Here is a 21,302-nt window from a genome sequence, read left to right on the forward strand (position 1 = left end):
TTATTGTATATTTTATATTATATTCCTGTAAATGTCCACAAGGAAATGAATCTCAGGGTAGTATATGGTGACATATCTGTAGTTGATAATAAATTTACAATGACTTAGACTAATTTTAGCGATGAGAAGAGGACTGCTCCAGATGGTGAAGGTTCCCTTATGCCAAGTTTTGAGATTTTCAGACTTAATTATAGATCAAAGGGAGAAATCATGAGATAATTCACCAGCATTCCTTCATTCCTTACTAATCGCACAAATACCAAAGAACAGCATTGCTCGAATTCCAGAAGCATGAGAACATTCGCAAAACTGGCGTCGCGTCCCTCTTCACCCATCCACACACGGCAAAGAGGTCAGATACTCCCTCTGATAACGTAGACTGACAAATCAAGAGTGCATCTTTGTCATATCAAGAACCTTTGCAAGTCAAAGTAAGTTTGTTATCAAAATTTGTATATGAAAGACAGGTCATGATCACTCGAGTCGAGAATGATGTCCTCCTAAGGTGTTGTCGTTTGGTGGGTTCTCAGGTGGCTGTGGATGTTCATATTCTGATGGAGTGTGGGCAAAAGTAACTACTCGCTGTGGATAGTGGTAACTCCACCATGGACAGTCCCAAGCCCGGCTGCAAAAGGAGGAGGGCTGGGCATGGAGCCCAACTTCATCCTGTAAAAACCCAGCGCTACAGAAGTGCTGACAAAAGCTCCAAAGATCTCATCCCTGGGAAAGGAAGGATCTTCGAGGATGGACTGCAGCTGAGGATAACTTAAAAGACTGGCTCAGGACAGAGGATTCTGACGAGCTGCAGTCGGCAGCCTTTGCCCCAGTAGGTGTGACGGGTTTAGGAAGGCATATTGTATTGGTTACCATATGCAAGCATGCAAGCTCACCTTCAACATTTAAGAGAAGTTCAGATAGGTACACGGATGGTAGGAGCATGGAGGGCTATGGTCCCGGTGCAGGTCAATGGGAGTAGATCATTTAAATGGTTCAGCACAGGCTAGATGGGCTGAAGGGCCTGTTTCTGTGTTGTACTTTTCAATGACTCTATATGCTATCTTTAGATTCATTTTCTTTCAGGTATTTACAAGAAAATAAAGAAATACAATAGAACTTATGAAAAACTGCACGTCAACAAAGACTGACAGACTGTGCAAATGAAGACAAATCGTACAAATAAAAAATAAGTAACTTTAAGAACGTGAGCTGTAGAGACCCTGAATGTGAGTCATTAGGTTGTGGAATCAGTTCTGAATTGTGGTGGGTGAAGTAATCTATGGTGGTTCAGATGGTGTGGGTCCTAAGGCTCCTGTACCTCCTATCCGATGGTAGTGGTGAGAAAAGACCATGACCTGGGTGGTTGAGGTCCTTGATGATGGATAGATACTGCTTTCTTGTGGCAGTGTTCCATGTAAATGTCTTCAGTGGTGCAGAGAGCTTTTCCTGTGATGGACCATTTTTTGTCAACGTTTCCATTCCTGGGCATTAGTGTTTCCAAACCAATGTCTTATGCAACAGGATCGAAGCTGTCCTTGAGCCTGTTGGTATGTGCTTTCAGGCGTTTGTATCTTCTGCCCAATGGGAGGGTGGAGATGTGTGAACACCCAGGGTGGGAAGAGTCTTTGTTATACTGGCTGCTTTTCTGGGGCGGTGGGAAGTGTCGACAGTGTCCAGTGAGCTATGCTTGAAGGGCAGCCTCTGTTACAATGCAGAAATGCTGACTTGAGCGTATGAATGTCCCATTAACAGTAATGTGATGATGACCAGAAAATCTATATTACCAATGTCGACTGAGAGATGACAAAGGTCAGGAGGAATTTCAGGCCTCAACCTGAAACATCAACTGTTTATTCCCCTCCACAGATGCTGACTGACCTACTGAGTCATTCCAGCATTTTGTGTGTGTTGCTCTGGATTTCCAGCACCTGGAGAATCTCTTGTGCTTATAATAGTTCATCTCTTACCTCTTGAGGGAGCATTGAGCCTTGGTGTAACATCAGTTTACAAGACAGCACATCTACCAGGGAGCACTGGCTAGTGTGTCAACAAAGTTTGGATTTTTGTACTCGTTTATCTGGGGCAGAACTAGATCCCACAACCTGGTGATTCCGAAGTATGAGACTGCCCACCGAGCCACATGAATTGGAAGTTGTTCATGGGGTGAGGTTGGTGTTAGTGGGGTGTCATTAATCAACCACATCAGGTTGCTGAAAGCTATGGCCTTCTCTTTTCTAGGATGGAATACATGCAGCAAGTGTGTAGCAAAACAGGTTAAGGAATCTACATTCCTTAACCTTTCAACAGATAGCATATATAAATATATTGTCAACATTGCCAAAAACTATTTACATGACTGACTGGTTTTATTCGTGCAACAGATTACCTCATCTGGTATGATTGGACTTGCCTTTGTAACCAGGTCACTGGCATTGTAATCGCAGTGCACTACTGTTATTAGCAACAATACCCTGCCACCCAACATAATCGCAAAATCAAAAATTCCCATGTGTAATTGTACTGGGATGGAGATAGGTCTCTACCAAAGGAGGTGTGAGCTTCTTCCCTCTGCTCACCTGCAAGGTGTAACACCTGTTTAGCCCCCCCCCCCCCCGATCAGGGCCATGTGAAGCCATGGGAGCCGGTGGTGGATGGTCGTATGAGCAGCTGGTACATATCACAAGTCCTGCTTATCTGACCACTGATGCAAGGCAGGCAATCTCTGAAGAGTATTGATATTGGCTGGGGTCCCCCTTCTCGTAAAGACACTGCCCAGAAGAAGGCAATGGCAAACCACTTCTGGAGAAAAATTTGCCAAGAACAGTCATGGTTATGACAGATGGAAGACCATGATCACCCACGTCATACCACACGGCACATAACGATGATGATGATGAACCGCACTGAACCTAAATGGCGGTCACAGATCAGTAGCAAACACTCTCTTACTTCTGGAATAGAAGGTTGTGGGTTGAAATCCCAACAAGTACTTGAGAGTGTTGCTCCATTCTGAGATTCTAATGCTGTCTGAGGGAACACTGTGGGTGTAGGTCATCTTGTTTGTGACACGACCAATAGTGCAATGGCGGTGGGAGCTGTGTTACCTTGGTGCTGTGCTGACTAGGCCCTCAAGCCGCGGGGTCGCCTGTTGCAGCTTCCCGGGGAAGGAGACGCCAGAGGCAGCATGGCACGGCACGTGGTGGGCTGGGTAGGGGGCTGACCCTTTCGTCGGTGCTGTTCGTCAGCGTTCGCTCAGTGGAAGACAAGCTTGACGGTATTTGTCTGTGGCTGCACTGGCATGAGTTGAGGAACTGCTGTGTGCTTGTTCTTGCAGAGATGTGGCTCCAGGACAACAACCTACGCACCAACAATCTACAAGCCATGCTACTTCAGGGACTTTGGCTATATTAAGATATAGGAGCAGAATTAGGCCATTTGGCCCATTGAGTCTGCTCCACCATTTCATCAAGGCAGATCCAATTTTATTTTTGTGTTATTTTTGTGACTACGTTTTACTGTTATCTTATGTATATGTGCTATATATATATGTGCTGTATTATATTGGGTGTCCAGGAAGGGGCAACACCTCTGGTGAAGGGGCTTGTCGTATCCATTCTGGGGCAGCTCCCTTTGGTCCCCATCGGACACTCAGCTCTCACCTGTGGCTCCAAGTACTGCATGTGACAGTGGCCACATCCTGGTACACCCTGGTACATGTGTGTGTTGTGCTGTGTGGGACTGTTGGTACTGTGTTTTGTATCTTGACCCCAAAGGAACACTGTTTTGTTTGGTTGTATTCCTGTGTATGGCTGAATGAACGTCAAACTTGAATTTGCAAGCAAGTGTTGCTGCCTCAGAGTTCCAAGGATCCTGACCTTGGATGTTATTCTTCTGGAGTTTGGACATAATTATGTGGGTTTTCCCCTGGGTGTTCCGGTTTCCTCCAACGTGACGGTAGGCTAATTCTCTCTACTGCCCATTATTCCACTGACTTTTAGACCACAATGTAAGCTCCCCCATCTCTGGCGGAGTTCAGGGTTTTCTTCATCATGTCAGTAGCTCGGTTTTCAGCACTGTCAGTCATGCAAGCTCCATTTGGAGACTCAGGAATACCATCACACTCAGATGTGGAAGGATTCTTCATTGCTGTTTCTGTAACAGTTTTGTTTTACCAGTCAGGGTTGTTCGCCCTGAGCTGAACCCTGGAACCTGGAGGACTGGTGAACCACGCTTAGTCTAACCTCTACCCTTTGACCTGCTTACCATGGGTGACCCTACTAAGAACCAATGCATAAAGCTCTGACTCCAGCCAACATAGATCTCTGGGTCACTGAGGCACGCAGGCCTCCAAACCATGACAAGGTTGTGGTCCTCTTGGAGGTGTTGGTGAATTAGCCACAGTAAATCCTGCCTTTATGTAGGTCGTTTGTCCGGGCCAAGAACTGGAGGCTGACGACCCGATGTCTGTGAGTCTGAGAGTTCAGGGCCAGGAACTGAAGGCCTAGAGGCAGCCTGTCCTAGGATTCGAGGCCTGACTCTGTTATGTGTGAGCGGGTGGGTAGGAAAGGGGCTTGTTTTGCTGCTGTTGTTGTTGTTGTTGTCGTTTCTGCTGCTTGTGTTGCTGAACTGAACATTGAGCGCATGCCATGTTGACACTGGAATGTGTAATGACACTTGCGGCTTGCCACCAGCAAAGCTTTGGGTGTGTTGGCTGTTAACGCAAACCACGCACTTTCAGTCTGTTTAGAAGTATGTGTGATAAATAAATCTGAATCTGAAGAGGTAAAAGAATCTCAGGGGAACAAATGGGCATGCAAGAGAGAATAAGCTGCAGGGTTGGAGGGAAAGAGAGAGAGAGAGACAGAGAGTGAGAAAGAGAGAAGGAGGGATAGAGAGAGAGAGAGGGATAGAGGGTTAGAGAGAGAGGGAGAGGGAGGGATAATGGGAGAGAGAGGGATAGAGGGGGAGGAGAGGGAAGAGGGAGAGGGAGAGGGAGAGGCCATACTTCAGTAACGGTGTGACATCACAAGGAAGTCTCCACAAACTAACAACTTTTCCTAGAGGAAAGACAAAGGGAGCCAGCAGACAGAGAGATACAGCTGTTTTTCATTCGGATTCTTGGCAAGATGAAAGCATGGTAATGTGGTGGGAATGTATTTTTAAACCCTAGAGGCTGGATGAACTCAGCAAGACAGGTGGCATTTTTTATGTATTTATCTGTCTGTCTGTCTGTCTGTGTGCTATGGGTGTGTCTGTCTATCTGTCCATCTATCTTTCCATCTGCCTATCTGAGTATCTGTCTATCTATTTATTTATTTAATGGGATTTATTTAGTTATTAGATACATCACAGGTCCCTCTATCTCTTCAAACCATGCTTCCCAGCAACCTCCGACTTTAACCCTAGCCTAATCATGGGACAATTAACAATGACCAATTAACCTACTAACCTGGTACTGGCTCTGGTTTCCTCCCAAAGTCTGACCGATACGACTTTGGACTGCGGGAGGAAACCAGAGCACCTGGAGAAAGCCCAGGCATTCCACAGGGAGGACGTACAGACCCCTTACAGAGGGCGCCGGGACTGAACTCAAAGCTCAATGCACAAGCTGTAAGAGCGTTGTGCTACTGCGGCGCCCACCTGTGCATCTACGGAAGTGCAGTAAACAGTCGACGTTTCGAGCCGAGACCTCTTCATTTTCATAGTTGCTGCCTGTCCTGCTGAGTTCCTCCAAGCATATTGGGTGTATTAAACTTCACAAGCAAAGTCTGTGCTCTTAAACTTGTTTTTCCACTTCATCTCAGTAATAGTTAATCACACACATGATTGATTACTAAGTCTTAACCCATTAAGTAGTGATGAATAGGCGTCTGTTAGTTTCTTTATATGTGGTGTCATTGTCATGTAATCACCTTCTTTGCAAACAAAGTTCTTTAAGAAGGACACTTCTAATCAAATTCAGCACCATTTTCAATTATGTTGTAACTAAAAAAGATAAAGCAGCAGCTTGTCAAGGATGGCAGGTAGCCTAGTGGTTAGCACAACAGGTTACGCCGATTGGCTTCATTTCCCACCACTCTCTGCAAGGAGGGGTACAGCACATCCTCCCTGTGACCGTGTGTGTTTCCTCTGGGTGCTCTGGTCTCCTCCCACATTCCAAAGACGTACACTTAAAGGTTAGGGTCAGTAAGTTTGTGAGCATACAACCATAAGACATCGGAACATGGATGGGCCATTCAGCCCATCAAGTCTTCTCTGCCATCCATTATGGTTGATTTATTATACCTCTCAACACCATTCTCCTGCCACCTCCCTGTAGCATTTGAGACCCTTACTAATCAAGAACTTACCCACCCTCTGCATTGAATATACCCAATGACTTGGCCTCCACAGCTGCCCGTGGCAATGAATTTCACAGATTCTTCACCTGCTGGTAATGAAATTCCTCCTCATCTCTGTTCTAAAGGTTCAAAGGTTCAAAGGTTCATTTTACTGTCAAAATTTGCCTGTACAATACAACTCTGATATTCGTCTTCTCCAGATAGCCATGAAATCCAGATAAAGCATAGACTTGTAAAGGGACTTCCTTCCCTTCTGAGTCTGTGTCCTCTTTTGTAGACTCCCCACGATAGGAAACATCCTCTCCATGTCCATTATATCCAGGCCTTTCAATATTCGATAGGTTTCGACACTTGCTATGTAGGTGCCAAAAACACTTGCAGGCTACACCCAGCGTAATCCTCAGACGACGTTGGTTGTGGATGCAAACGACATATTTCGGCCCGAAATGTTGACTGTACTCTTTTCCATAGGTGCTGAGTTCCTCCAGCATTTTGTGTGTGTATTTCATCATAAGTTTTGATGTACATTTGGCAAATAAAGCTAAACTTTCTATTAAAACAAATGATACAAAGAGGTTGCAGGTTCTGAGTTTGCCAGGTGTTTGAATTTGACAGTCTTCCACCAAACCAAATTAGAAGGGTTCTTCTAAACCACACCAAAGCATGAGAAAGTCTTCAGCAGTCTTTATAAACTGACATAAATTTTCAGATAGATACTGAGGGAATGAAAAAAAGGAACCAAAGCAAACGTTAAATAAAATAAACAAAGATCGCAGGTAATTTTCAGACCCACTTTGCATAATTTATTGAATGGTTTATTCAAGAGTGTTGTACCTGTTCATCCAGGCCCTGAATCTAACCCTCGTTGCTATGGTAACATTACCTCAGTTGTCACCTTCCTCGGGACCTAATAAATCATGAACTGCGAAAGTATTTAAGGATGCCATCAGGTGATTATCTGGTAATCTGAGTGTCATGCTCTTTGACGCTTGCTAACCACAAGGCTGCTGACATCGGGGAAAGGAGTGGGTGCGCTTGTCATCAAAACAAAGGCACAGACGGCAGAGCATTTTTTGAGGAGGTGTATCCAATTTATCTGGACATCAGTGCTCTCCATCTCAACCACACTTCCACCCTTGAGTGAAAATGAATGCAGGCCAGCTGACTGACGCATACCTGATTTGCAGGCTTGTTGGCTAAAAGTGCAAACTGAAAATTGTGTAATAACTTTAGAATCTAACCTGTAAAGTGTGGGCCTCAGTCTTGAGCTATATCATTACCAATGAACAGTGTATTTAATATTTCAGTTATATTTGAGTAATCTTGTAGATATATTGGTTGATTAAGCATTCTTGGTATTTAAATAATTCACAATAGACAATGGGCAATAGACAATATGTGCAGGAGTAGGCCATTTGGCCCTTTGAGCCAGCACCGCCATTCACTGTGATCATGGCTGATCATCCACAATCAGTACCCTTTTCCTGCCTTCTCCCCATATCCCTTGACTCCGCTATCTTTAAGGGCTCTATCTGTCTCTCTCTTGAAAGCATCCAGAGAATTGGCCTCCACTGCCTTCTGAGGCAGAGCATTCCACAGATCCACAACTCTCCAGGTGAAAAAGTTTTCCTCAATTCCTCAATTCATTACGGGTTACTTAGAAACGTAGAAAATCTACAGCACATTACAGACCCTTTGGCCCACAATGTCGTGCTGACCATGTAACCTACTCTAGAAGCTGCCTAGAATTTCCCTAGCACATAGCCCTTTATTTTTCTAAGGACCACGTACCTATCTAAGAGTCTCTTAAAAGACACTCTTGTATCTGTCTCCACCACTGCCGCCAGTGGTGCATTCCACACATCCATCGCTCTGTGTAAAAAATTTACCTCTGACATTCCCCTAGTACCTACTTCCAAGCACCTTAAACCTACGCCCCCTCGTGTTAGCCATTCAAGCCCGTGAAATAGCCTCTGACTATCCACACGATCAATGCCTCTCATCATCTTATACACCTCTATCAGGTCACCTCTCATCCTCCGTTGCTCCAAGGAGAAAAGACCAAGTTCACTCAACCTATTCTCATAAGGCATGCTCCCCAATCCAGGCAACATCCTTGTAAATCTCCTCTGCACTATCTCTATAGTATCCATATCCTTCCTGTAATGAGGTGACCAGAACTGAAAACAGTACTCCAAGTGGGGTCTAACTAAGGTCTTATATAGCTGTAACATTACCTCGCGGCTCTTGAACTCAATCCCATGGTCAATGAATGCCAACACACCAGTCGCCTTCTTAACAACACTGTCAACCTGTGCAGCAACTTTGAGTGTCCTATGGACATGGACCCCAAGATCTCACTGATCCTCCACACTGCCAAGAGTCTTACCATTAATATTATATTCTGTCTTCAAATCTGACCTACCAAAATGAACCACTTTACACTTACCTGGGTTGAACTCCATCTGCCACTTCTTAGCCCAGTTCTGCATCCTATCAATGTCCCGCTGTAACCTTTGACAACTCTCCAGATTATCCACAACACCCCAACTTTTGTGTCATCAGCAAATTTACTAACCCACCCTTCTACTTCCTCATCCAGGTCATATATAAAAATCACGAAGAGGAGGGATCCCAGAACAGATCCCTGCAGAACACCACTGGTCTCTGTCCTCCACGCAGAGTATGAACCAACCACCACCACCTTTTGCCTTCTGTGGGCAAGCCATTTCTGGATCCACAAAACAAGGTCTCCTTGGTCCCATGCCTCATTACTTTCTAAATGAGCCTCGCACGGGGAACCTTATCAAACGCCTTACTGAAATCCATATCTCTGTATCCACTGCTCTACCTTCATCAATGTGTTTTGTTACATCCTCAAATAATTTAATCAGGTTCATAAGGCATGACCTGCCCTTGACAAAGCCATGCTGACTATCCCTAATCAAATTATGTCTCTCCAAATTCTCATAAATCCTCCCTCTCAGGATCTACTCCAACAACTTGTCCACCTCTGAAGTCAGACTCACTGGTCTATAATGTCCTGGGTTATCTGTTCTCCCTTTCTTGAACAAGGGAACAACGTTTGCAACCTTCCAATCCTCTGGTACTTCTCCCATCCCTATTGATGATGCAAAGATTATCGCTCGAGGCTTAGCAATCTCCTCCCTCGCTTCCCACAGTAGCCTGGGGTATATCTCATCCAGTCCCGGTGACTTATCCACCTTAATACCTTTCAAAAGCTCCAGCACATCCTCTTTCTTAATGTCTATACACTCGAGCGTGCCAATGCCCTGTAAGTCATCCCCACAATTGCCAAGGTCCTTTTTGCTAGTGAATACTGAAGCAAAGTATTCATTAAGCACCTCTGCTACCTTCTCCGACTCAACACACATGTTTCCACTCTCACTCCTGATTGGTCCTGTTCTCACATCGCTCACCATCTTGCTCTTCACATACTTGTAGAATGCTTTAGGGTTTTCCTTAATCCTGCTCACCAAGGCCTTCTCATGGCCTCTTCGAGCTCTCCTAATTTCATTCTTGAACTCCTTCCTGGCACCCTTGTAATTTTCCAGAGCTCTAACAGTACCTAGTTTCTTGAAACTTTCGTAAGCTTTTCTTTTCTTCTTAACTAGATTTTCTACATCCTTTGTACACCATAGTCCTTTTACCCTACCATCCTTTCTCTGCTTCAAGGTTATATGGGAGGGGGGAGGAGAAGATGGCAGCGTGACGCAGCACGCGCGGCCGCTCCAAAATGATATCGTATTTGTAATTAGGTACCGTGCACAATCCTGATTTGATGGAGACGGACGTGAGAAGCACGGAGGAACATCTGGAGAAACTTCTGAAATGCCCACTTTGCTGCCGCTGCTACTGTGCGATTGAGAATCTCCGGAGGGGAAGGCCCCAAATCCTCGGCTTTGCCTATTGCTTGTTGCCAGGGTTGGGGTCGAAGCGCTCGGCAGAGATGGTGCTCGGTGCTTGGTGTCGGAGGGCTGGTCGGAGGCTCGATTTTTTCGGACGAACTCAAGAGTCAGCTGTGGTCGGGTGCTTCCAGGGTACTGCATCGGCAAGATGGTGGCACTGGAAGCTCCTGGCAGGGAGAGTTTTTCTTCCTTCTACTGTCTGCGTGAGATGATGGAACTTTCGAGAGACTTTGAGACTTTTTTTTACCGTGCCCATGGTCTGTTCTTTATCAAATTACAGTATTGCCTTGCACTGTTGTAACTATATGTTATAATTATGTGGTTTTTGTCAGTTTTTCAGTCTTGGTTTGTCTTGTGTTTCTGTGATATCATTCTGGCGGAACATTGTATCATTTCTGAATGCATGCATTACTAAATGACAATAAAAGAGGACTGCGTGTCCTCATAATCTAATAATCTATGTAAAATATATTTATTGCTGACATCATCACGCTACCACATAATTCATGTGCACCTCGCTAAAGGTAAACTTGAACCACACCCACAAAACGCTGGAGGAACTCAGCAGGCCAGGCAGCATCTATGGAAAAAAGTACCGTCGATGTTTCAGGCCAAAACACTTCGGCAGGATCTCAGCACAAAATGTCAACTGTACTTTTTTTCCATAGATCCTGCCTGGCCTGCTGAGTTCCTCCAGCAATTTGTGTCTGTTGCTTGGATTTCCAGCATCTGCAGATTTTTTCTTCTGTAGTTTTGGACTTGCTGAGTTTCTTTGAATTAGTTTGATGTTTTGAAGTTACAAAACTTAACAAGCAGGAGAGTCATTGAACTATAAACCATGGAATCTGTCCTTTTGGTCCAACTTGTCTGTGCTGACCAAAATGTCTGTCTGAGATTAACCCATTGCCTGCGTTTGTCCCATCTCCCTCTTAGTCTTTTATATCCATGTTCCTGTCTAAATGTTGTAGTTGTACCCGCTTCTGCAGCTCGTTCCATTTACCCAAAATTTTCTGATGAGAAGTTTTCCCCTGAGGCCCTTTTCAAATCTTTCCGCACTCACTCTAAGTCTCTCCTTTAGCTACAGAATCACCCACACTGTGACTATTCATCTTATCGAGAACCCTCACATTTTTATATATACAAGGGGTGATTGATAAGTTCATGGGCTAAGGTAGAAGGAGTCGATTTTAGAAAACCTAGCACATTTATTTTTCAACATAGTCCCCTCCTACATTTACACACTTGGTCCAGCGGTCGTGGAGCATACGGATCCCTTCTTTGTAGAAGTGGTCCACAGCAGGGGTGATTGATAAGTTTGTGGCCTAGGGTACAATACAGCTCTTGTTACATGCACGTGCAGCTCAAACTCTTTGAGTGATTATGCAGAAAGTTTGAAGTTAATAACTCATCTCCTTCTACCTTAGGCCATGCTCTCTTCTCGCTGCTGCCATCAGGTAGAAGGTGCAGGAGCCTCAGGATTCACGCCACCAGGTTCAGGAACAGTTTCCACCTCTCAAGTAGCAGGCTTTTGAAGGAAAGTGGATATCTACACTCACTTGCCTCATCATTGAAATGTTCCCACAACCAATGGATTCACTTTCAAGGACTCTTTATTTTGATATTTATTGCTATTTATTTATATTTGCATTTGCACAGTTTGATATCTTCTGCACTCTGGGTGATCTTTCACTGATCCTGTTACAGTTAGTGTTCTATAGATTTGCTGAGTATGCCTGCAAGAAGATGATTCTCAAGGTTGTATATGGTGACATATATGTACTTTGATAATAAAACTTACATTGAAATTTGAACTTTGAACATGTATGTAGTTGGATAATAAATTTACTTTCAACTTCGTTTAATTTCTTTTTGCGAGTTTTTGTGATGTGGAAACCTGGTCATTGTATTTACCAAAGTTGAGACAACTTGGCTCCAAAGTGCTTTCAGGATGTCTTCAGATACTCCACAGTTCTCCTTTGGGTGTGTTAATTTTCCACATGCCATGTCAATTGGATGCAAAATGCTACAATTATTTTGGGTGGACCAATTAGCTTCGGCACATCAGTAATAAACAAAACTTTTTTAGCTTCATAGGAACATCCCAAACCAGAAAATATCCAACATGTAGAGACTGGTCCCACTGCGTCAGCGTATTGCACTACAGGTCCACCCGTATCAATGTCCCTTTTAACATTATTGTTTACACGGACAAATCAAAATAATGTCATTGAGATTAAGTAATCTTTTAAAAAATACCAAGATGTCATGCCACAATGTTGCTAACTGTGCCTAGAAATCCTGATTGGAACTACCAGCATATCCCCATTTGGAATGTGGGAAGGCTCGGGATTCTGTACGCATGGTGTTAACCACAAGAGGCTGAGATTTACTATCAGCTTCAGAGGCTTGAATTCAGTTCTGAGGGCCCAGTCTTGCTGGGAACTCTCAGCGTTACACAGCAGAGAATGTCTCTCAGATCGTTCAGCAGCTCATGGTGTGGTATAGCACAGCAGCCATAAGACCATATGATAAAGGAGAAGAATTAGGTCATTTGGCCCATTGAGTCTGCTCCATCATTTCATCATGGCTGATCTAATTTTTCCTCTCAGCCCCATTTTCCAGATTTTTTCCGGTATCCCTTCATACTCTGACTAATCAAGAATCTATCAATTTCTGTCTTAATTATACCCAATGACTTGGCCTCCACAGCCGCCTGTGGTGATAAACACAAATTCACCGCTCTGGCTAAGAAATTCCTCCTCATTTCTGTTCTAAAAGGACACCCCTCTATTCTGAGCATGTGTCTTCTGGTTTTAGATCTTCCTCCCCCCAACCCCACCCCACCAGAGGAAACATCCTGTCCACATCTACTCTGTCTTCTGAATTCTAATGAACACAGGCCCGGAACCATCAAATGGTCCTCATAGGACAAGCCTTTTAATCCCAGAATCATTTTTGTGTACATCCTTTGAACCCTCTCAATGTCAGCACCTCCTTTCATAGACAAGGGGCCCAAAACTGCTCACGATAGTCCAAGTGAGGTCTCACTAGTGCCTTATAAAGCCTCAACATTACATCCTTGTTTTTATATTCTAGTCCTCTGAAAAATCAATACTAACATCGCATTTGCCTTTCTCACCACCTACTTAACCTGCAAATTAACCTTTACGGAATCCTGCACAAGGACTCCCAAGTCCCTTTGCACCTCAGATTTTTGAATTTTCTCTCCACTTAGAAAATAGTCTATGCTTTTATTTCAAACATGAGAAAATCTGCAGTGCTGGAAATCCAAAGCAACACACACAAAATGCTGGAGAAACTTAGCAGGTTAGGCAGCATCTATGGAAATGAGTAGACATTTTGGGCCAACACCCTGGTTATGTAAGTAGCCAGGGTGCGCAAGGCTTTTGTAGCAATTTTATGTATCGCACTGTACTGCTGCTGCTGTGATGATGATAAACCTGATTCTGATCGGGGTCTCTATGGTGGTCTGAGAGTGGGAAGGGGGCAGGGAGAGGGGAATCATGGTTGGGAAAAGGGGAAGGGAAAGGGGAGGGAGTGGGAAACACCAGAGAGACATTCTGTAATGATCAATAAATCAATTGTTTGGAATCAAATAACCTTGCATGATGTCTCAGAGCTAGGTGTGTCTACACCTGAAACCAGCTAACTTCCACCCCCAGTGTCCCTGGCACTCCTTTGCTGCCTGTTCCACACCCCTCCCACTGCACTCCACCCTCACCATTCCCAAAATCCTTTGCTCCCGCCTGATTTACAAATTTGCTTTTCACTTCAGATTAACAAATACAGTACTGTGCAAAAGTCCTAGACACCCTAGCTACCCATATACCCAAGACGTTTGCTCAATACTGTATATCATGATGACAGACTCTTCTGACCCAGTGAGCCCATGCCACCCAATCACACCCTGCTAACCGGTACATCTTCGAAATGTGGGAGGTCACCGGAGCATCAGGGGGAAATCCACGCGGAAATAGGGAAAACCACAGGAACAACTTACAGACAACAGCAGAATTGAACCCAAGTTGTGTTTTGCTAACTGCTGCCCCCTCAGGAGGGAGGGGAGGGAGGGGGGAGGGAGTGAACGTCGACTCAGACCATGAGAGGCCTGGGTCGGGCATTTTCATGCCGTACAAGGTGCAGATTGGAAGTCTGTGTGGGGCGCCACTCCTCACACAGACACTAGAGCAATGTGTGGTTAAGTGCCTTGCTCAAGGGCACAGACATGTTGCCACAGCTGAGGCTTGAACTAAAAACCTTAAGATCACTAGACGAACGCCTTAACCACTTGGCCACGTGCCCAACACCTGCCCCCTCAGATTCTCTATAAAACGCCTTCTTCTCAACCTAAACCTTTTCTTGTTTCTGATACACTTACCATGCAGACATATTAACTTCAATGGGACACACACAAAACGCTGGAGGAACTCAGCAGGCCGGGCAGCGTCTATGGAAAAGAGTTCAGTCGAGTTTTGGGCTGAGACCCTTCATCGGGACTGGAGGAAACAAGATGAGCGGTCAGAGTTAGAAGGTGGGGGGAGGGGAGGAAGAAACACAAGGTGATTGGTGAAACCGGGAGGGGGGAGGGCTGAAGTAAAGAGCTGGGAAGGTGATTGGTGAAAGAGATACAGGGCTGGAGAAGGGGCAATCTGATAGGTGAGGACAGGCCATGGAAGAAAGACACCAGAGGGAGGTTTTCAGCAGGCAAGGAGATCAGGTGAGAGGGAAGTGGGTATGGGGAATGGTGAAGGAGGTGGGGGTGGGGGGGGAGAGTGCGAGAACTCGACGTCCATGAAATCAGGGTGGAGGCTAACCAGATGGAACATAAGGTGTTGCTCCTCCAACCTGAATGTGGCCTCATTACGCCAGAAGAGGAGGGCGTGGACTGATGTTGGAATGGGAATGGGGATGTGGAATTAAAGTGCTCCTCCGGCCCTGTATCTCTTTCACCAATCAACTTCCTAGCTCTTTACTTCTCCCCTTCCCCTCCCAATTTCACTTATCACCTTGTGTTTCTTCCTCCCCTCCCCTACCTTCTACTACTGACTCCTCATCTTTTCTTTCTCCAGTCCTGATGAAGGGTCTCGGCCCCAAACATCGATTACACTCTTTTCCATAGACGCTGCCTGGCCTGGTTAGTCCCTCCAGCATTTTGCGTGTGTTGCCAGGATTTCCAGCATCGGCAGATTTTCTTTTGCTTAACTTCAATGGGGATAACTCAGTCAGGGAGTAGAAAGCAAGTGCCAAGGCGAATTTTTAAACTGTTACTTATTTATTTTATTTATTTAGACACACAGTGCAGAGCAGGCCCTTCCAGTTCAACGAGCCACACCAACCAGCACCCCACCTATTTAATCCTGGCCTAATCACAGGACAATTTACAATGACCAATTAACCCACTGACTGGTACGGCTTGGGAATGTGGGAGGAAACTGGAGCACCCAGAGGAAAACTACGCAGTCACGGGAAGGATGTACGAACTTCTTACAGACAGCGCCGGAATCGAACTTCGAACTCTGACGCACCGAGCTGTAACAGCGTCTCCCTAATGCTAATCTACCGTGGCTCCCATTACAAACAACATTGAACAATTCGCCACTGGACAGGCCCTTTCAAACATGATGCTGAGTTAAACTAACTGCAGCCTACTGCACATAATGATGACCCACCATTCCCTTCACGTTCATGCCTCTTGCCTCGAAGTGCCTATTAATCACCACTGTTGGATCTGCTTCAACCACTTGTTCCAGGCACTCACCACTCTCTGTTTAAAAAAGGCTTGTTCTCGACATCTCCTTTAAACCCATCACCTGAGAACGTGGCATTTCCACCTTGGTAAAAAGACACCATCTACGCTATCCATGCCCCTCATAATTTTATAAACCTCTATCCGGTTGTCCCTCAGCCTCTGACACTCAAGGATTCAAAACACATTCATGATCGAAGTATGTATCCAGTATACAACCCTGGGATTCATCTTCCACACAGACAGCCAAGAAACAAAGAAAACCATGGAAAACATCAAACCCCCAACATGTAAAAAAAAAAGACCAAATTTCACAATCGGCAGGACAAATAAATGAGCGATAAACGCAGAATATAAAACATCAAACCACAAAGTCACCAAAACAGTCCAGGAATGTTCAGTTTCGGCTCAGTTCAGTTCGGTTCAGTCTGGCGCTGTGTTGTTCGTTCACCACAGGCTGCAGAGCCAATGCACCATGATCAGAATCACACCAAAATAGCAACAAGAAAGGAGCAACCAGAAAGCGGAAACATATCATAACGTGAGCTACAGAGCCCGGTCCACAAATCATGTTGATTAAACCTAGCCCAAGAGCCAAGTCCTCCGAGAGGCTCTAGTGAGAACCTTTTTATGCCATGGCCCAATCCCGTTAAGCAACGGGTCAGTGGACTTCAGATTACAGGCCCCTGCTCGAGAGAAAACAATCCATGTTCGTCCAGCCTTTCCTTATTGCTGATACTCTCTAATCCAGGCAACGTCTTGGTGAACTTTATCCGCACTCTTTCTAAAGCTTCCACACCCTTCCTTTTACACAGTGACTATTATGTCTTAATGTAATCCTTTTAAATATTAATGCATTTAGAGAGTATTAAAAATGTTTGCATATTGGAATTGTTTTGGTTTACCTGGCTCTCATGAACATGGCTTTCATAGCAGCACGGCAGCAGGTCTTTTGTCAAACCCATACGTGCTGAGCAGTTTGACAAATTGGCTTTCTCCCAATTGCCTGAAATTGGCCCATATCCTACTCAACATTTCCTGTCCAAGCACCTGTCTAATGTCTTTCATGAGTTGCATTTCTACCCATCTCTGGAAATCTATGTTATGTTCTCAAAACCCTCCATGTGGAAAAGTTGCCCCTCAGGTCCCCCTTACCAAATCAAATCAAGTTTAATTATCTTTCAACCATACATGAATACAGGTGAATGAAACTGTGTGCCTCAGGGGCCAAGGTGCTAAACATACAAAGCACGTTCAAAATTGTGAGCAAAAACATACGTATATAGTCCAAGACATGTCCCTCAAATTGATGGTACAGCTCCCGGCAAACCAAACCCTCTCACCTCAGATTTATGCCTTTCAATTTTAGTCTCACCTACCCTGGGGGAAAACTGACTGTGAACATTATCTATTCACCATGATTTTATATGCCTCTATCTTGGTGGCGGGGTGTAAGGTGTTTCTTCCCTCCACTAGCCTGCAGGTCACCCTTGGGCAAGCTGTAGCACCTGTTTAACCCCCTGATCAGGATCACGTGAACCCATGACAGCAGGCGGTGGATGGTCGTATGAGCAGCTGGTGCATATCACAAGTCCTGGTTATGCGACCACTAATGCCAGGCAAACAATCTCTGAAGAGTATGGACAATGTCTGGGGTCACCCATCTTGTAAAGACACTGCCCAGAAGAAGGCAATAGCAAACCACTTCTATAGAAATATTTGCGAAGAACCATCATGGTCATGGGAAGACCGTGATTGCCTATGTCATACGACACGGTACTTAACAAACGAACCGTAAGGTCACCCTCAGCTTTTAAATGCCACAGCATTTTAGAAAACTGTTAAAGTGAGTTCCAGCTGTTACAGGGCGCAAGGTGGATTTATTTTCAGGGACAGGACCTCATCACTGCACTATCTGAGGTGCGGATGTCACTCAGAGCTGTAGAGGGTTGTAGACTCATCTCCATCGCGGGCACTAGCCTCCCCACAATCAAGGACATCTTCAAAATGTGATGACTTAAAACGGTGGCATCCATCATTAAGGGTCTCACCATCCAGCACGTGCCTCATCACATTGCTACCATCAGGGAGGAGGTGTAGGGTGCTAAAGAGACACACTCAACGTTCTTCCCCTCTGCCATCAGGTTGGACCATGAATCCATGAACACTCCCTCATTTTATGCTTTTCTTTTGCACTACTTATTTACTTTATATATATATTTCTGATCGTAACTTATAGTAATTTTATGCTTTGCGCTGTACTGCTGCCGCAAAACATCAATTTTCCCGACATGTCAGTGATAATAAGCTTGATTCAGACCTCACGGGTGGTTTCCAGGATGGAGGAGATGATAGGGATTGGCCTTAAACATTGAAAGAGTGTAAGAGTAGGCATGACAGGGAGTATATTCCATAGCTCTTGGAGATCGTACAAAACTGAATAAGTTGGAAACACCCAACTTATGGAGATGTACAGATCCGAGTCAGGGCCTTCAACCCCGCTGTTCTAGATTAAGGTGCCTTCCTGAACTTGGCTTAGTTGCTTGCATTTGGCCCACATCCTCTCCTATCCAGGAACCTAGGAGTTTGCTCTATCTTTATTAATTTTCTGATTCTTAAAAAAAATTATTTCCAGTTCACACTGAGATCTATTCATATTCCTTACTGTGAAAACATATGATAGGGATCAACACAGATGCATTTAATTCCAGAATTTAGATGTCTACAAAAACCTTTTAAAGTCAACGTCAAAGTACTTTCATGTCACCATATACTATCTTGAGATTCACTTTTTGTAGACATTTACAGGAAAATAAAGAACTACAACAGAATCTAAGAAAAACTATACATAAATAAAGACTGTCAAGTCTGTTTTTAATAATTCTCACTAGTCTATCCAAGGATTCTACATGACCTTCCCCTCCTCTAAAATGTAGTGGAGCACAGTAGCACATTGAGTAGAGGCACTGCTTTACAGTGCCAGAGACTCAGGTTCAATCAATCCTCACCTTGGGTGCTGTCTATGTGGAGTTTGCACGTTTTCCCTATTGACTGCTCGGGTTTCGCCTGGGTGCTTCAATTTCCTCCCACATCCTAAACATGTCGATAGATGTTATGATAGAACATAGAACAGTACAGCACAGGAACCCTCTGTGTTATGGCAAACCAATTAAATTAGTAATCAAATGGGCAATGAAATCAATCAATTTTGCCGACACAATGTCTACATCCTTCCATTTTCCCCACATTCATGTGCCTATCTAAATGTCTCTTAAACATCCCTAATGTATCTGCCTCTACCACCACCCTAGGCAGCGCATTCCAGGCACCCAAAACTCTCTGTGTAAAAACATACCCCTCACATCTCCTCTGAAATTACCTCCTCTCACCTTAAATGCATCATCAACATTATCATTACGTACCATGTCATATGACATGGGCAATCATGGTCTTATCAATGACCATGATTGTCCTTGGCAAATTTCTCTATAGAAGTGGCTTGCCATTGCCTTCATCTGGTCAGTGCCTTTACAAGACGGGTGACCCCAGCCATTATCAATACTCTTTGGAGATTGTCTGTCTGGCGTCAGTGGTCGCATAACCAGGACTCATATGACCATCCACCACCTGCTCCCATGGCTTCATGTGACCATGATAGGGGGTGGGGGAGGGGGGCTAGGCAGGAGGTGCACCTTGCCCAAGGTTTGATATACAGGCTAGCAGAGGGGAGTGCCTTACACCTCCTTTGGTAGACAGACGTATCTCCACCCCATCACCTATTTAAACACATGCCCTCTGGTATTACACATTTCAACCCTAGGACAAAGATGCTGTCTACTCTATCTATGCCTGTCGTAACTTTATAAACATCTATCATATCTCGTCTCAGCCTCTGGCAAGATTAAATAGCTGCTTTAAATGTTCCCAAGTGTGTAAGTGAGTGGTGGAATTTAGGGATGGGGAGATTGATGAGACTTTACCAAGAATATAAACTGGGATTAATGTAGGATTTCTGTAAAGGAATGGTTAATGATCAGCACGGACTCAATGGAACAAGGGGCCTGTTCTTGTGTTACATGACCTTTGACTTTCTTACATCATAACCCTTACAATGTATTTTGTTGTCTTATCTTTAATTACTTTACCAATCTATCCAAACTCGTGCTCTCATAATTCGTACTTGGATTCAGATATGTATTGAATTAAATCACCATCAGTTTTCATATATCATGGTTGCTGATCTTAAATACCTCGACCTCTAAACCTAAATCTAAATCTAAAAAAATGAACGGTAACAATCGCTCGGTAGGCTGAATGGCCTACTTTTTGGCATCCTTTATGTTCATCTATGATCAACAAATATTGCTTTGATAAGATCAAAAGAACTTCACAGAAGCAAAGACCAGCAAAAATTGTCACCCAGCCAAAGGAGATGATGTCAGAGTGAGAGACTAAATGGTCATGTTGTGGTTAGCAAAATGCTTTATAGTTCAGGCGGCCTGGGTTCAATTCCTGCCGCTGCAGGTAATAAGTTTGTACGTTCTCCCTGAGACCATGCGGGTTTCCTCTGAATGCTCTAGTGTCCTCCCACAGTCCAAAGACCGAACAGTTGGTAGGTTAATTGGTCATTGTAAATTGTCCCATGATCAGGCTAGAATTAACTTGAGTTACTGCTGGGCAGCATGGCTTGAGAGGCTGAAAGGACATATTCTGTGTTGTGTCCCAATAAATAAACAAACAAACAAATAAAAAATAAAGAGGAGAGCACTTGGAGTTTCCAAACAATCCTAGCCACCACACAATCACATTGTACCCATTCCTTTGATATTCCCATGAAGTGATTTCCTGCCGAAGGGTCTTGGTCCGAAATGCCAGCTCTACTCTTTTCCTAGATGCTGCCTGACCTGCTGAGTTCCTCCAGCATTTTGTGTGTGTTGCTCAGACTTCCAGCATCTGTGCATTTTCTCTTGTAAGTGGTTTCCTGTATTGGTGCCAACAAATATCTTTCCGTGGACCTTCTGGGTTAGTTATCTCTGCTTTATAATTATTGAGATATCTAATAGCTTTTAACACCAGTAAACAAACACCCCTCAATTAATTCCGCACCCAAGTATGTTAGATCTCTTAAACACACACACGGAATGGATCTGGCGGGGCAAACCGTTTTGGACAATGGATCCAGGTGGCTGATTGGAGACTGTTATTTAGTTCAATATTTTAATGTGAAGGGGAAGTAATTCTTTTCTTTTTATTGTATTACAGATTGTG

General features: G+C 44.4%; 1 protein-coding gene across 1 annotated transcript in view; it reads right to left on the bottom strand.

Annotated features, from left to right (window-relative positions):
• Positions 1-21,302, bottom strand: part of slc5a10 (solute carrier family 5 member 10) — a 186,176-nt gene that overhangs the window by 111,708 nt on the left and 53,166 nt on the right. The window lies entirely within an intron of this gene.

Source organism: Mobula hypostoma, chromosome 9 (assembly GCF_963921235.1).
Source record: "Mobula hypostoma chromosome 9, sMobHyp1.1, whole genome shotgun sequence".
In the NCBI taxonomy this organism is placed as follows: Eukaryota; Metazoa; Chordata; class Chondrichthyes; order Myliobatiformes; family Myliobatidae; genus Mobula; species Mobula hypostoma.